This window comes from Anomaloglossus baeobatrachus, chromosome 6 (assembly GCF_048569485.1).
Source record: "Anomaloglossus baeobatrachus isolate aAnoBae1 chromosome 6, aAnoBae1.hap1, whole genome shotgun sequence".
In the NCBI taxonomy this organism is placed as follows: domain Eukaryota; kingdom Metazoa; phylum Chordata; class Amphibia; order Anura; family Aromobatidae; genus Anomaloglossus; species Anomaloglossus baeobatrachus.
The window spans coordinates 145943479-145957063 of record NC_134358.1 but is presented as its reverse complement, the minus strand read 5'-3'; the positions used below and the strand labels follow the sequence as shown (position 1 = coordinate 145957063).

General features: G+C 50.1%; 1 protein-coding gene and 1 long non-coding RNA gene across 3 annotated transcripts in view; one reads left to right on the top strand and one right to left on the bottom strand.

The window, feature by feature from the left end:
• LOC142244156 (chloride channel protein D-like) overlaps positions 1-13585 on the top strand; it is a 265090-nt gene that overhangs the window by 69841 nt on the left and 181664 nt on the right. The gene's annotated exons all lie outside the window — the stretch shown is intronic.
• The window catches only part of LOC142244157 (uncharacterized), a 113931-nt gene that overhangs the window by 61517 nt on the left and 38829 nt on the right, over positions 1-13585 (bottom strand). The window lies entirely within an intron of this gene.

Below are 13585 nucleotides of genomic sequence, written 5' to 3'. Positions count from 1 at the left end.
ACCTTTTAAAGTCGTATTTGTAAGTGTAAATAAGCAAGTAAAGCAGCGATGCACATACTGTATGTAGCACATTTGAGTGTTAATTAGATTTCAGGAAACCAACGTTGCCTTCATAGTATGTCATCTGTGCTAGTATTAACCTTTTACATTTTTATTTGCTGGCGTAATAACTATGTAACGCAGCAATAAACATATGCAGCATATCAGAGTATTAATTAGATCACAGAAAACAAAATACAAAAGAAAAAAAAAGCATTTGATATCTTTTGTTTACTGTAGCTAATTGCAAATTAAAATATCTGATCTGTGTAAGCTTTGATAATTTTTAAACAAACTTCTGGCAATTTGCTGCTAAATGAAATGCTAAAACAACTAACTAAACAGCACATTAATATTTTTCCATAACAAATGATTTGTAAACTGTACAGCTCATTTACATGTACATAATTAGATACAGACTGTCAAAAAGCGGCAATGCGAAATGAGTACAACTGTCCATAAAAATAAGTAAAAAATGTTCTATGTATATAATGTATGAAAGTCTTTGCAGTTTTCCTACATACAATAATGAAGAGAACAATGACTGGGGCTCTGTGATAAAATGCCATACGCTGTACTCCAAATTAACACATGTGTCTCTATATCTTGTAAATGTAACTAATTACATGAATGTTGAGGATTTGGGAGCAAGTACACATAGTGGAAATGACTGAGTTTTCTTGTGCCATTTTCAAAACATTTCAAAAGACATCCAGCATCTTCCACCTGTTATTTTTTAGTTCCTCATAGACTTGTTTTCACAGGCAGTGGTGCCTTCCAAACAGAAGACGCCAGAAGAATGGTCAGGTCACTTATTTTAAAGGGACTCTGTCAGGAGGTTTCTGCAATGTAACTTGAAGATAGCATGCTGCAAGAGTTAGGCTATGTGCGCACGTTGCATACTAGCCCTGCAGAAAGTTCTGCAGCGATCTGAAGAGCACACGTGCGCTTCAAATCGCTGCAGAAAATGTCCGTAGAGAAAAAACAAAAAGCCGATTCCATGCGCTCTGCCTGCAACTCCTGCCATAGACAGAGCAGGAGCTGCCGGCAAAGCGCACGGAAGAAGTGACATGTCACTTCTTAGAACGCAGCGCTTCGGGCAGCAGCCGAAGCGCTGCGCTCTAAGACGCCACGTGCGCACGGCCCCTGCACAATCTCCATAGACTGTGCAGGGGACGCAGGATGCATGCAGTTACGCTGCGCTAGAAAGCGCAGCGTAACTGCATGTATTTACGCAACGTGCGCACATAGCCTTAAAACAGACAGTTCACTCCTGTGTCTGGTATCTCACAGGTTTTTTTTTGTTTACCTTTAATGTGAGCTTAAGCCTCTTATCTTTATCATTAGTGGGTCTCAGCAGTGCTCTAGTCCGACTCAGCCCTGTCTGTGATTATAGGTTTTTGACTATGTACACTGAAAGCCTGGTGTGGGTAGGGGCAGGTCACAGAGCTCTGTTACATGCAAAATCTAAAATATTTCACTGTGTCAGAACAGCTGAACACAGAAATATAAGTAATACATTGTTGAACTCAGGGCCTCTTTGCTTACATTATGCTACTCTCAGATGAGGTAGCAAAAACTTGCTGACAGATTCCCTTTAACCACTGACGTCTTTTGAATCTTGAACTGGTTGAAAGAAAATCAAACGTTTGAACGTTTGAACAGCGTGTTGTTTTTACATAGAACTATATAAGTTCAATCTTTTTCAGTATTTTTAGGGAGATTATTCAGAAAGGTTTCAGAACAGAACCATCTGAAAGATGTGACGTGTGCACATGCCCTAAGTGATTACAATTTTTTTCACTATGCTATGCGCCTCTTAAATTGAGCAGTGTAAACCTGGTGACAGCTCAATTTGTGCTACCTTATTATTTTATATATGTAAATAAGGTCTAAGAGTGAAAATTACATAAAAAGCTTTGGCCATGATTAAAGTATAGATTTCTTTGTTAAAAACCCTTCTGTTGAGATTTGGAAATGAAATAGTTTGGAACAGAATTGCCAACTTTATTTTCTTTTATACAGCTTCTCAAAAAATAACAGACAACCACCCCTTTTTAACAGACATTTTTAAGAACCTTAATGAATCATTTAGGTGATGCCTGTCTACAATCCATATGATATGAAGATGTTGGCTTCATTCATAGTGAATTGTAATATGATGATAATTGTAGTTATAATAATTTGTACAAGTTTCTTCGGCTTAAAAAAATCATGGATGCATCAATTTTTTTTCATATGGACAGAGGTAAAACGTGGCCAATTTTTATGGACTTTCTGGAAATCTCTGGATAGTTGGAAATCCTAGCTTGGATATTAACCAAGAGAGAAAATTATTCTCTTAGCTCAGTGTTTCGCAAACTCTGATCCTCAGGACTTCAAGAGATCGTGTTTCTAGGATTTCCTTAGGTGATGGAATCATTATCAAGACATCAGAAATTGCCACATTTTCTCTCACCTGTTCAATACTAAAGAAATCTTGAAAACGATCTGCTGAGGCCCTGAGGTCTGGAGGTTGGGAAACATTGGAAAACATTGTCTTAAAGTGGATGCAGCATTGAGTAGGTTTTGCCTAATTTGGGAAACGCATTTTACCGACCACCTCTGGTGGATTTTCCCAAAACTACTGTAGTGACAGAGGCTCGCACTGCTGAAAACTAGTAGAGATAAAAATATGGAATTGGTGCTATGCTAACATCTCCACTGTGCCTACTGATGGTAGAAACACTTCATATTGCCACCACTTAGGTGCAATAATGAAATTAGTTTAGTAAGATAAATCATCTATGATCTAAATATTGAATTACAAGTAAAGTAAGAAAATCTGTTATTTATCGTTCGCTATAAATTATATAAATACAGGCGCAATCCAAATTATTTAACCCCTATGGCAAAATTAGGATTATTAGCAACATGTACAACCTTTCTGCTGTTTGCAATAAACGAAAGAAACAAGAATAATTTAAATAACTCAACACAACTAATATAACACAAAATACCACTTCTAATGACTACTGTAGTCTCAGAATTGTTCATGACAAGCATCCTTAGTGTTTTGTACAGCACATTTTAGCTCCTATGACATGCAGAATGTGATGCAGACACAAGCATCTGGCAGTGTTCCTGGTTGAAGCTTAGGATGTTCCTCACGGTCAGTGGCCTCCAGCTCACTAACATTCTTGGGTTTGTGTGCTGCAATCTCCTTTTTCAAATCCCAACAAAGATTTATGGGGTTTAAATAAGGAAACTGTTATGGCCACTACAAAATATGCCAGGACTTTTTCTGAAACAAAGTCTTTGTTCAATTTGAGGTATGCTATATCTGGTGACCATTATCTGGTGGGAAGTCCAATGATGCCAAAGCTTCAGCTTCCTCACAGGAGTCATGACATTTTCTACTGGGATTTCCTGATACTTTATTTATTCCGTCATGCCCCTCACCAGTTGTAAGTTTCCAGTGCCAGAAGAAGTAAAGCAGTGCCAGACCATCAGACCCGCTGTGAAGCCCCACAGGTGTTGTGTCGGTGCATTACCTTCAGGGACTCCACGTAGCTGGATCTGGTCACAGGTAGGAGATCTTCTTCTTGTCGTGACGCCACTCTCAGTATTGCGGTCAGTGGGGACCGCCACTGCAGGTTAGGGGTGCCTGGGGCTGATGATATGTGCAGTCAGATGTAGTAGCCTCCTGAGAGTGAGGCATGCCCCAGGGTCCAGTGTAGATGCGTAGTACTACAAGTCGCAGAATGACTCACACAGGCAGAAATGTCTTTCAAGGGCTTTACTCACATTTGATGGCAGGGTGAGTAGCCCGGGCGTAGCTGAGATGAACCAGGTGGGAACCAGGTATCCTTCAGGCTGACTTTATGAGGGTGACTACTGACTCGCCTTCCTTAGCCCTTGGTGGTTTGGGGTAACCCCGACTTTTAGTCCCTATGGGGGTCACCCAGGGAAGATGCTGCAGCCTCTCTCCCCTTCGTTTGCCGTTTGCTTGTTCCCCGGACCAGGCCACTCCAGCTGCTTGCCTCCTGTGACCTATGGGCCCTAACTGTGGTTACGTGGCTGCGGATTTTGTGGTGTTGTGGTGTGGGCTTTGAGAGCCCCACACTGGCAGGTTTAGCAAAAGAAAGCTGGATCTATCTCCGCTTCGGGATCTGCCGCCCGTTTGGGCCTGGTACTCTCTAGCAGTCTCCTTACTTCCCACTCCGTTGCTCTCTCTTTAGCTGAAGATGGATTTCGGGTAGCACTCCTAGTTGACCGTTCTCCCCCGTCAGTAGCCACTGCGCGGGCGCTGTTAGACAGCAACAGCCCCACAGGTCTGCTCCTCACTGAGCCCTATGGAGTTCTGCTCTAACTGACTCACTGCCCCTCCTCTCCTGTTCTTGCCTACGCCACCTAGCAACCAGACTCTCTTACCACACCCCTTGAGAGGAGATGGAGGCTTTTGGCCCCCTCCACTATTCCAGTGAAGGTCAAGGCTTTTCCCCCTCCTGGGATCCCCAGGGGTCCTCTCATGGGTACATGTGTGAGACCTGATCACTATGCGCCTGTGTACCACACCCCGGTCAGCCTTCTGGATTACCTGTATTGTACTGTCCCCAGCATGGGTGCAGTACTCAGTGGTGCCTGACCAGGTCAGGGGCGCCACATTCCCCCTTAGTTATCACCAGCACGTCCTCGGGCTGCAAGACAACATTTTAAAAAATGCATAAAACATTAAAACATGTAAAACATTTTAAAAGCACCAGGTACCATACATCACCACCCTCCACCCACAAGTCCGTTAACCCACCCAAAACCCTTTCACGTTGGCCGCGACTTCAGCCACTTCTGGCAGGATGTAGAGGCGGCTTTCATGGGCTGGTGGTTTCAGGGTATACCTGGCCTGGTGGATCCGCGCCTTCAGCCTCTTCTGGCAGGATGCAGAGGCGGCCTCCACAGTTGGTGCTGACCAGGTACCCTCTTTGTGGTGGAGAGCCAGGCCCCATAAACAGGCATGCTCTCTGGTCGCAGGTGAGCCAAGGCCCTATATACGGACGGGCTCCTCCTGGTTGCAGACAAGCCAAGCCCCTAAACAGGCTGACTCTGGTGGTGGTGGTGCCCTTTTGGTGTAACTATTTACACTGCGAGAGTTTGTGGCTATAGCCAGTTCATAGCCTTAAGGTTTATGGTTTTCTCACACAAGTTTATGTGGGCACATGCTTAAACGTGAACGTTGCAAAACAAAACTTTTCAAACTGGTCAAAACTTGCTGTACTTTACTTGAACTTATGCAGACTCCTCCTCACCAGGGCTTGGGCCTGTTGGGCTGCGGCACCTGTTGCTTTCTTGCTCTTTGTCGTCGTCTGAGGTAGTTTCATCTGTAGGTTCCTTGTCTTTTCTTTCTTGATCTTCATCTGTTTCCTTTGCTGCATCTGTTTCTTTATCTCTGTCTTTTCTTTCTTCTTTGGGACATGGTGCTACATCAAGCGCATACAATCCTCTTTCGCCTTCATGCATAGTGAATTGTACTGTATTTCCCATCTTTAGGTTTCTGCCAGGGTGTCCTCTAGGCAGATGAGCGCTCACATCTCTTCTGTTGACAAATATCCCTTCTTTGATACCAGGGGCTACAATGAATCCATATCCACTTCTCAAATTGAAATCTTCCACTACTCCTCTGCAAAGGGGTCCTCTGACCTGGGCTTTGGACCTTCTCAGTAACCTTTTCTCCTGTAGGTCTCTGGCTGTGACTTCTCTCTGCTCTGGAGACTGTGGTGCAGGGGACAGCGTTGTTCTGTTGCGACGCCTTGTCTTGCGGGCTGGGTTTTGCTGGGCTGTTACCTCAATGCCTGCAGGGCCCCAGGTGAGGTTTCTGGGCTGATCTTCGTCAGCAGACGGTGTCAAGTCCTCTTCATCCCACCGTGAATAGGGTAACATCTCCGGCTCTGAGTATTGCTCCACTGCCGATGGCTCCGGAGTCAGCTCCTCAGCTTCTTGCCCTCCTCTCCCCCTTAGTTCTTCGCTGCACTCTGGTTGTGGTAGCGCTGGAGATGAGTGGTCCTCAGCTGGTCTGGGCGGTGGACTCTCTGGCGCGGCTGCAGGGGTTGCCTGAATCTCCTTGGGGGTATGCGGAGGGAGCAGATACCGATCCACCATCTCTTGTGGGAACTGGGCCTCTAGGTCAGCCTTCAGCTTCCAGTATTCGGGGTCCTCTCCTATCAGGGTCTTCCTAGCAGGGACCTCTTTGGACTGGGGAGCGGTGTCTGCTCTGGCCTTGCAGGCCGGGGTAAATGATGAGGTAATCTCTTCTTGGCGGGCCGCGCCTGGCATGGCGGCGGCCTGGTCTTGGCGGGCCGCGCCCTGGATGGCGGCGGCCTGGTCTTGGCGGGCCGCGCCCTGGATGGCAGCGGCCTGGTCTTGGCGGGCCGGGCCTGGCATGGCGGCGGCCTGGATCTGTGTCGCTGTTGCAGGGGGCTCTGTGCAGGCTGGGCTGGACGTCGCTGCAGCAGTCTGGGCTTGGCGGGCCGCGCCTGGCGTGGCTGCGGCCTGGTTCAGCACCTCACTTGCGGCGCGGACGAGCGTTGCTGCGGCGGTGGGGTCTCGGCGGGCCGGGCCTAGCAGGGCGGCGGCCTGGGTCAGCGTTACGCCTGCGACGCGGATGAGGGTCGCGGTGGCAGCCGGTTCTTTGCGGGCCGGACTGGGCGTTGCTGCAGGGACCGGGTCTTGGTGGGCCGAGCAGGGCATCGCGGCGGCCGCTGGGGCTTGGAAGGCCGCACCTGGCGTGGCTGCGGCCTGCTTCAGCGTCGCCGCACCGGACGCCTCTTCGGGGACCGCGGGCGTGGCAGCAGGGGTCGGGGCACTTGCGCTGGCCGGGGCATCACTCGACTCACCCACCGGTGGCAGCATCGGGGTCTGCGTCATCGCCGTCCTGTCCGGCACTCGGCGCGCGGCTCTCCTTTCATAGGCCCGAACCGCCGCGGTCATCTCCAGCATTTCCATTCGTTCTTCCCGGATCTGCTCCACAACCCGGGTCTCCAGTCGGTCGCAGAACTGGGCCAGCTCCCGATACCACCAGGCAGCGGAGCCCGGTTCTGGATTTCTGCGGTCAGACGCCATTTCTTCTGCGCCCTCTTCTGCACGACTCTCCAGCTGTGGACTCGCCGTTGCCTCTGATAGCAAGCTGTTCAGTTTCTGCTCTGCCTCTTTCAGCAGCTCCTCTCCCAGCAGCAGGCTTCTGGCTCTCTTTCCTTCCCGCCGTCTCTGAACGCTTCCACTCTCATAGCTGGCAAGGTCAGAACTCTGCAGGGGATCTCTGGGTAGCCACACCTCTTCGTGGGCGGTAACTTCTTCCAGCGCGGGCTGCTGTTGTTTTTCAGCGCGCTTTTCATGGTGGCAATATGGCGGCGCTTCCAATTTTTCAAGCGGACCGCCCAGGCACATGGTCACCTGTCTGAACAGGTCTAGTCCTTATCCTGTTCGTGACGCCAGATGTGAAGCCCCACAGGTGTTGTGTCGGTGCATTACCTTCAGGGACTCCACGTAGCTGGATCTGGTCACAGGTAGGAGATCTTCTTCTTGTCGTGACGCCACTCTCAGTATTGCGGTCAGTGGGGACCGCCACTGCAGGTTAGGGGTGCCTGGGGCTGATGATATGTGCAGTCAGATGTAGTAGCCTCCTGAGAGTGAGGCATGCCCCAGGGTCCAGTGTAGATGCGTAGTACTACAAGTCGCAGAATGACTCACACAGGCAGAAATGTCTTTCAAGGGCTTTACTCACATTTGATGGCAGGGTGAGTAGCCCGGGCGTAGCTGAGATGAACCAGGTGGGAACCAGGTATCCTTCAGGCTGACTTTATGAGGGTGACTACTGACTCGCCTTCCTTAGCCCTTGGTGGTTTGGGGTAACCCCGACTTTTAGTCCCTATGGGGGTCACCCAGGGAAGATGCTGCAGCCTCTCTCCCCTTCGTTTGCCGTTTGCTTGTTCCCCGGACCAGGCCACTCCAGCTGCTTGCCTCCTGTGACCTATGGGCCCTAACTGTGGTTACGTGGCTGCGGCTTTTGTGGTGTTGTGGTGTGGGCTTTGAGAGCCCCACACCGGCAGGTTTAGCAAAAGAAAGCTGGATCTATCTCCGCTTCGGGATCTGCCGCCCGTTTGGGCCTGGTACTCTCTAGCAGTCTCCTTACTTCCCACTCCGTTGCTCTCTCTTTAGCTGAAGATGGATTTCGGGTAGCACTCCTAGTTGACCGTTCTCCCCCGTCAGTAGCCACTGCGCGGGCGCTGTTAGACAGCAACAGCCCCACAGGTCTGCTCCTCACTGAGCCCTATGGAGTTCTGCTCTAACTGACTCACTGCCCCTCCTCTCCTGTTCTTGCCTACGCCACCTAGCAACCAGACTCTCTTACCACACCCCTTGAGAGGAGATGGAGGCTTTTGGCCCCCTCCACTATTCCAGTGAAGGTCAAGGCTTTTCCCCCTCCTGGGATCCCCAGGGGTCCTCTCATGGGTACATGTGTGAGACCTGATCACTATGCGCCTGTGTACCACACCCCGGTCAGCCTTCTGGATTACCTGTATTGTACTGTCCCCAGCATGGGTGCAGTACTCAGTGGTGCCTGACCAGGTCAGGGGCGCCACACCGCCATCAAGCTTCACTTTAGGCAGGGAATTCTTTTAAGTGTAGACCTCGTTCTTCCTCCTCCAGACATATCATTGAGCTATAGACCCAAAAAAAAAACTTGCCTTCTCAGGAATCTGGTAGTAGCCAGTTTGAGCTTCCTCTTTTTGCCACATCCAGGTGATGTAACAGTGTTCCTTTAACTTTGATGCTGTAAACTCTGCTTAATAATGTCTCTCTATGAAAATTCAATGCTTCTGTTATGTTTTGGAACATTTTCCTTGTTTTTGCAAGACAACTATTTCTTCTGTTAACTTTTTGGATCACTCTCTTGACAATCTAAAAACTTTAGTTTTTGGATATCAGTGTCCATGGGGAATGGGCAAAATTCATTAGGAAAGCTGCCAGTTGCTGGTGTCTGACAATACATCATGTTTGGTGTAGGTCGTAACATCCAAAGGTGCTAGTCCTAAAGGTGCTTGTCATGAAGGGGTTGAATAATTATGAGATTTCAGTAATTTTTAAAACTGGCATTTTATGTTGACTGTGAAGAAACCAATTGGCATATTAGGTCTGTTGAGATTTACAAATTAACTTTTGTTTGTTTTACTGTGCACAGCAGGAAAATTGTTAATGTTGCTAACAAATGTAATTAACAACATTGAGTGGATAATTTTGTCAACTGTTTATTATTTGTGATACATGTCTGCGTACATATCTATATATATAATTGCCTTATTCTGTCTGTCTGTCTGTCTGTCTTGCTCCAAAATTGTGTCCTTACGGTGACAACCAGTGGATTGGCCGCTGGGCTCGGCATGGCCCCGCCCCCCCAGCACGGATTGGCCGCTCGGCTCGCCCTGGCCCCACCCCCATGGATTGGCCGCTCGCCCCGGCACCCTGCACGCATTGGACGCTTGGCCAGGCCCCGCCCTCTCACGCATTGGATGCTCGCCCTGGCCCCGTCCACCCGCACGCATTCCCCGAACCCACACGGAGACGCCCGACACCCAGGTGACTGCTGCAGCACCTGAAGCCCACACCGCAAGACAAAGTGGAGAAAAGCCACTAGCACACGTGTGCCGGAGCCGGCGTAGGCTGGTATCCATAGTACACATCGGGTAACTATAGAAACCGCTTTCCTTAGTTACCGATGTGTAAGATGGTTACTAGCTTACCCCGGCTCCCGTCAGCACTGTCGCTTACCTTTTCTCCACTTTGTCGCATCCGGCGCGCTCCCGTGCACTGTGTACACTACAGTTGCCGCGCGACAACCTCCGATCACGTGTTTTCATGTGACCAGGAAGTTGCGGTGCAGCCACTGTCCTTTACAGTGTACGGTTACACACACACACACACACACACACACACACACACACACACAGCAGACACACATGGATACACCGACGCATACACACATAGCACACATGCATGTATACACACACACTGAGCACATATACACACATAGCGGACACACATGGATACACTGGGCGCATACACACAGCGCACATGCATGTATATACACACACACACAGCAGACACACATGGATACACCGAGCGCATACACACAGCGCACATGCATGTATACACACACACACTGAGCACATATACACACATAGCAGACACACATGGATACACTGGGCGCATACACACAGCGCACATGCATGTATATACACACACACACTGAGCACATATACACACATAGTAGACACATGGATACACTGGGCGCATACACACAGCGCACATGCATATATATACACACACACACTGAGCACATATACACACATAGCAGACACACATGGATACACTGGGCGCATACACACAGCGCACATGCATGTATATACACACACACAGCAGACACACATGGATACACTGGGCGCATACACACAGCGCACATGCATATATATAAACACACACACACAGCAGACACACATGGATACACCGAGCGCATACACACAGCGCACATGCATGTATACACACACACTGAGCACATAGCGCACATGCATGTATACACACACAGCAGACACACATAGATACACCGAGCGCATACACAGCACACATGCATGTATACACACACACACTGAGCACATATACACATAGCAGACACACATAGATACACCGAGCGCATACACACATAGCGCACATGCATGTATACACACACACAGCCAGGGCTGTATTTTGCCTTCGTGCTGCCCTAGGCACTTTAAGTGGTCGCGCCCCTTAGTGACAACGTAAAACTGAGTTTTCGCACACGACATCTGTTTAAGGCAGATCTACTCTGTAGCACACTTTAAAAAGTATCAATAAGAAACGAACCCCCCCCCCCAATGGGAATCACCACAGGCACATCAAAACATAGCATGAGTATAAAATATTCCCACCATCCCCACTTATATACTGTGACTGTGACACTGCCCCTAATAAACACCACACTGCCCTCCCTTATAAACTACTGTATATCCACCACACCTTCCTCGATTATGAAATATGATCTGTACATTGTGAGGAGGGAGCAGCATGATGTGAGGACAATGTCCCATGCATGCTGCCCCCTCCTCACAATATCCCATGCACACAGCAGACACATGGATACACCGAGCGCATACACAGCGCACATGCATGTATACACACATACACTGAGCACATATACACACATAGCAGACACACATAGATACACCGAGCGCATACACACATAGCGCACATGCATGTATACACACACACACACACAGCAGACACATGGATACACCGTGCGCATACACACATAGCGCACATGCATGTATACACACACACATATACTCTGCTGTACACTCACCCAGCGATGCGGTCCCCGGCACTGAAGTCCCCAGCGCTGTTCCTGCTTCCAGCTCCTCAGGGCACTGAATATTCAGTGAGTATAATGAGCGGCGATAAGGAGCTGGAGACAGCATCGCTGGAGAGAAGTAAATATAGAGAATATTTTTATTAAAAAGACCCATATTTTCTCTGGTATGTTTTACACTGATGTCGCATGGATCACATCAGTGTGCCATCAGTGTGACATCCGTGCTGCCGGAGATACCTGCGTGTGTGCGTGCGGAGTCATGAAAAGTCACACGGTCCGTGTGCAAACATGGACATGTGAAGCACATCATAGAACAAAATGGGTACGTGTGACATCCGTGTTACAAAACGCATGTCACACGTACCTAAAACACGGACGTCTGAAACCAGCCTACAGGAGCGCGCAGCATCCGACAAAGTCAAGAAAAGCCGGATGTGTGAAACCACTAGCTTACCCCGACTCTCGGCACACGTGTGCCGGAGCCGGCGTACGCTGTTAACCAGTGTACACATTGGGTAACTATGGAAACCACTTTGCATAGTTACCCGATGTGTACCACGGTTACTAGCTTACCCCGGCTCTCTGCCCATTCAGATCATTGGTCTCCCACTGTCAAACACGCCGATGCGTGCTGCACAGCAGGAGACCAACAAGCAAAAAATAAACCAGCACTGTCGCTTTGCATAGTTACCCAATGTGTACCATGATTATCAGCTTACCGACGTACGCTGGTAACAAATGGTACACGATCCTGTAACTATGGAAAGCGCTTTCGTTAGTTACCCAATGTGTACCACGGTTACCACCTTACCCCCGGCTCCCGGCACATGTGTGCTTGAGCCGGCGTATGCTGGTAACCATGGTACACATCGGGTAACTAAGCAAAGCGCTTTGCATAGTTACCCAATTGTGTAACATGGTTACCAGTGTACGCCGGCTCCCTGCCCATTCAGATTGTTGGTCTCTCACTGTCAAATACGCCGATGCGTGCTGCACAGCGGGAGACCAACGAGCAAGAAATGAACCATCATTATTCAAGACTTGCTGATTATATTATTATTCAATCTGCTACCCTACATACACATTCTAGACTACCCGATACGTTAGAATCGGGCAACCTTCTAGTATATATATAATTGCCTTATTCTTTCTGTCTATCTGTCTGTCTGTCTTGCTCCAAAATTGTGTCGTTACAGTGACAGTGTCGTTACAGTGACAACTGTGGGATTGGCCGCTGGGCTCGGCCTGGCCCCGCCCCCCCACGGATTGGCCACTCGCCTCGGCCTGGCCCCGCCCCCCGCATGAATTGGCCGCTCGCCCCGGCCCTCCGCACGCATCGCCCGCTCCAGCGTACACCGGCTCCCGGTACACATGTGCAGGGAGCCGGCATATACGCTGACGTCTCGCCCGCTCGGCCTCCGCCCCCGGCACACGTTGGCACGCTCGGCCCCGCCCCCGGCGGACATAACTTTGCGATGCTGGGATCGTGATGGAGCCGGTGTACGCTGGTAACCATGATACACATCGGGTAACTATAGGAAGCGCTTCCCTTAGTTACCCGATGTGTATCATGGTTACCAGCGTACACCGGCTCCCGGTACACATGTGCAGGGAGCCGGCATACGCTGACGCCTCGCCAGCTCGTCCCCGCCCCCAGCACACATTGGCACGCTCGGCCCCGCCCACGACGGACATAACCTTGCGATGCTGGGATCGTGACGGAGCCGGTATACGCTGGTAACCATGATACACATCGGGTAACTATAGGAAGAGCTTCCCTTAGTTACCCGATGTGTATCATGGTTACCAGCGTACACCGGCTTCCGGTGCACATGTGCAGGGAGCCGGCATACGCTGACGCCTTGCCCGCTCGGCCCCGGCACACGTTGGCACGCTCGGCCCCGGCCCCGGCGGCCCGCTTGGCCCTGCCCCTGGCACACGTTGGCCCACTCAGTCCCGCCCCCAGCACACGTTGGCCCCCTCAGCCCCGCCCCGGCGACCTGCTCAGCCCCGCTCCCCGCGACCTGCTCAGCCCCGCACCCGGCGACCTGCTCGGCCCCGCCCCCGGTGGCCCGCTCGGCCCCGCCCCCAGCACACGTTAGCCCGCTCGGCCCCGCCCCGGCACACGTT